Here is a 4,342-nt window from a genome sequence, read left to right on the forward strand (position 1 = left end):
CACATATATATATTCCTCCCACTCCCTACACACATACTTAATGGTAAATATTCCTGTTAGAAATGCAGAAAGTCATCTACTTATTTTTCAAGCATAGAAACCCAGGTCTGCAATTATATATATATTTACTCAAGAGTATACAATTCATCACTAAATCGCTAAGGGCTTTTACGACTGCAGTTCAAATATCCTTGGAGATGCTGTCATATTGTTTTGCTTATGAAGGTGTTAATGGAATTCTTAACTGCTCAGAATGGTGAAACCTTTAACAACAGAAAATTGGCAATGAAATACAAGCTCAAATTTTAAAAGATGACTTAAGATCATAATTTCAGAGCAATGTGAAATTATTTCTTTTTCTTTGATAGAATCTTAACATTTTGTGGACAATGTAGTGATTTACCAAATATTGAATTCTCTTTCAGCTCTAAATGAATGTACAGAGATTATTTCTTTTGGAATTTGACTAAATACAACAATTTGAGTCAAGCTCTTGAAACTGAAAACTTCTGTATAAAGACTCTGAGATTATTCAGTCCTTGGTTTATTCAGTCTTTTACCAAAGGCCTCATGGCGAGTATAGGGAAAGTAAAGACCAAAGCCATCATCTGCTGAGTGGAACACTGACAAGACTTGGGACCAGAAGATCCCAGTCTGAGTTCTGCTACCTTGTACACTCAGTGATCACCAAAGCAGATAGCACTGACCATGTCTGAAATATCAGTTTCTTTATCCATACATTGGAAAGAACATCACACAATGACTTGCCATTCCCAACAAGTTGGAGAGTGTGAGGTTTCTTGGTAATTCCAACTACCAACTCATTGCCATCACGTTGGAACCAACTCAAAGCTAAGCTAGTATTGATTTTTTTCAAGGCTTTAAATTGCACTGCAGGGCATTACCCATCTTTTCCTTATGGAGCTGCTGGTGGATTTGAACCACTAGAGAGGCATAGCCTTTGGATTAGCAGTTTAACTCTCTGTAGACAAAGCGCTCTTTGTGGGAAGATTATATAAAAATGTAGGCAAAGTGCTTTCAATGGTAAATAGCACATAGTAGGTAGGCAAAAATATTAGTTTTCATTATAAAATATGCCATTTGCTTTTTTGGTATTATACTCATCTAAGTTTCATTCACCTCGCTCCATGCTAACAGTCTAATTATTTTCTCTTTGATTAAAGCTTATCATAGGGCTTAAAATTTCAACATGTACATACTTAAATAACATAACTTCACTTTGTTTATTATTTTCTTTTAAAAATAAGCTCAAATGAGTGTACATAGTTAGTGAAAAGTTGAAAATCTGCTAAGAATAGAAAGAAAATAGAGCACTTTCCCCATAATTGATGACAGTTCATCTAATACTCCTTTCAGTCCACTATCTTGCCCTCTGATGTCAGGAAGTAATGTGATAAAAGGGTAAATTTAAACAACACTCACTGCCATCAATTTGTTATTGAATGCGGTGGAGTTGAGTACAACTCATAGTGACTCTGTCAACAACAGACCTGGACCCCTATTCTATCCCAGCCTCATCATCCCTAACATATACTCAAGCCCGCTGCTGGAGTTTCTGCTTGACTCTATCTTGTTGGAAGTCTTCCTCTCCTTTTTTTGGACCCTCTGTCTTTCAAAGCATGATATCTCTTTCCAAGGAACATTCTTGTCTGGCACCAAGTCCCAAATATGAGAAACAAGGCTTTGTCATCTTTGCCTCCAAGAAGCACCCTGGCTGCCCTTTCTCATGACGACCTGTTTATGGATTTGGCAGTCCATTGGATATTCAGTACTCTTCTCCAACACCACAATTCAAAGGCATCAATTCTTCTTCTCTTGTTCTCGTTCATTGTCCAGCTCTCTGATGCATAGCAGGTGATTGAAATACCATGACTTGAATCTCTATGACTAACACTGAGAAGAATAGGAATTCCAAAACACTTAATTATGCTCGTGAGAGAGTTATACCTAAATTAAGAAGTTGTTGTCTAAACGTATCAAGGGAACATTGCATAGTATAAAGTCAGGAAGGCTGTGCATCAGGAATGTATACACTGACTCACAGCAACCCTGTATTGAGTTTTTTAGGGTACGAACTATGAGGGAAGAAGATTACAAAGCTAGTACTACTTAAAACCGTAAGTGAATGTAATTTCACAAAGCTGGGAAATATGAGTAACTTTTTGAACTTCAGAACTTTGCCTATAAGGGCAATTTTTCAAAAATTGTAAATAAAAATGTTGAATGAATTAGTTTTTTCAAACTCTGGCTCAGAGAAAGATACAAAAGAAGCTGGCACACATTAAGTGTTTTGCCATCCAAGATGAAACAATTGATCACTCTTTGTCTGGAACAAAAAAGAAAGAAGAACATCAAAGACTCAAGCAAGTAGTTCAAAGAACTAATAGACCACACAAACTACAGCCTCTACTCATCAGAGACCAGAAAAACAAAATGGTGCCCAGCGGCTGCATCTGATCACTCTGATCAGGATATAATAGAAATCCTAGGTAGACTATGAGAAAATGTAGAACAAAATTCAAAGAGTAGCAATGAAGAAAAAAAATCCTTGTGAAAGACACTGGTAGAAGGAACCTCTGAGATTACAGCCCTTAGACACCCTTCAAACCTGGAACTCAGTTCTCCTCAAGGATCGCCTTTCAGTCAAACAACAAACAGACATCAAATAAACAGCCATATTCTTGAATGTAATCCTCAGAACAATCAACTGCATAAGATGAAAGAGGTAGCATTTACTGGCAAAGTTCAGAAGGCAGGAAAGAAGAGTGATTGGAAATGGGGAACCCAGTGAGTTATTGGGAAGAATCCTGTTACATTGAGGAAATTGAAACTAATGTCACAAAACCAAACCAAGCATATAAGTTGTTGAATGGAAAACAAATTGATAAGCATCCACCCAAAAGACAATAAACAAAATGAAATACATTTTAAAAATGTTTTTACATGCAGGAAAAGTTTAACTTCCATCTCACCGTAAGCTTAATGCCTTAGGATTTCTACGCATTGAAACCGTTATTTCCAACATCCTGGGCTTTGATTGATAGATAGTTCATGCATAAAAGATTAAACTTGAAAATCCATTTCTTCCTAAATTTACATATTTATTTTTAAAATAGACAGAGAGGATGAGGAATAACAAATAAGTTAAAATACATAAAAATTCATGGTCTTTTCCCCATGAATCCTTATCTCTTTGAAGATGGCATTTAAAAAGGAAAAAGTAGTATAATAATTTTGGAACTTAAAGGAAACATTCTAAATTAATAGTTAGAACTTCTCAATGAAGTAATTATGCTTGTAATGAATTTAGACAGAAAAACTGTGCAAAAAAATTATCTGGGTCTAGGAACCTCTGTAGCTGCAGAAGAAAGGAAGATTTCATATAAGTTAAGGAGACGTGTCCTTAGTTGCTGGAGTCTGACCTGAGAGTCAACATTGTTAGATGACAAATATACTCCTTCGGGTGGGGCAGTGAACAAGCAGAGATGCTGTCAAAAGCCATCAATCCTTTCTAAGTATGGAAATGACTCTTTTTAAAAGCTTAATTCTACCCTCAGAGACAGCTTTACATTTGACTTCAATTGTAAGACATTTCTTCTGATAATTATTTTCATTTTTATTCCTTTATTGGGCTCAAGTTTATCTGAGTATATTGTGAGGATGGCACAGGATAGCACAGGGCTCAGTTCTGTTGTTCAGAGGACAGCACCTAACAAGAGTAACAACAACTGCTTTAAAAACAATTTCTATCATTATTTCTTGCCAAAAATAAACAGATCCCAGGGTTGTCACAACTGTAGTGTTTTCTTATTCTCCAGGCATATTTATACTGCAAATGTTAGTGTTCTCTAGAAAAGAAAATGGTGACTGAATATCAACCAATTGTATAAAGAACTATATATATATCAATACAGCTGATCCTAGGTTATGAACAAATCCATTCCTAACTGTGTTTTGAAGAATTTGTAGGCCAATCTAATTAAATATGTATGATTCTTATTAGCCTTACTTTAGTCCAAAAAAAGGGAAATCTGATGGCCTACTGGGTAAGAAGTTGCACTGATAACCCAAAGGCAAATGGTTCAAATCCACCAGCTGCTCCATGGAAGAAAGATGGATAATCTCCTCCCACATGATTAACTGCCTCTGAAAACCCACTGGAAGGTCAGCCATGGGTTGATTCCAACTCAGGGTTACACTACAACAACAGTGGCCTAGCAGTAAGAAGCTGTGCTGCAATCTTGATGGACCATGGTTGGAATCCAACAACTACTCCATGGGAGAAAGTCAGGCAATTTCCTCCTGATGATTAAGGGCCTCT

Source organism: Elephantulus edwardii, unplaced genomic scaffold, assembly GCF_000299155.1.
Source record: "Elephantulus edwardii isolate Elephantulus edwardi_28Jun2011 unplaced genomic scaffold, EleEdw1.0 scaffold00007, whole genome shotgun sequence".
Taxonomy (NCBI): domain Eukaryota; kingdom Metazoa; phylum Chordata; class Mammalia; order Macroscelidea; family Macroscelididae; genus Elephantulus; species Elephantulus edwardii.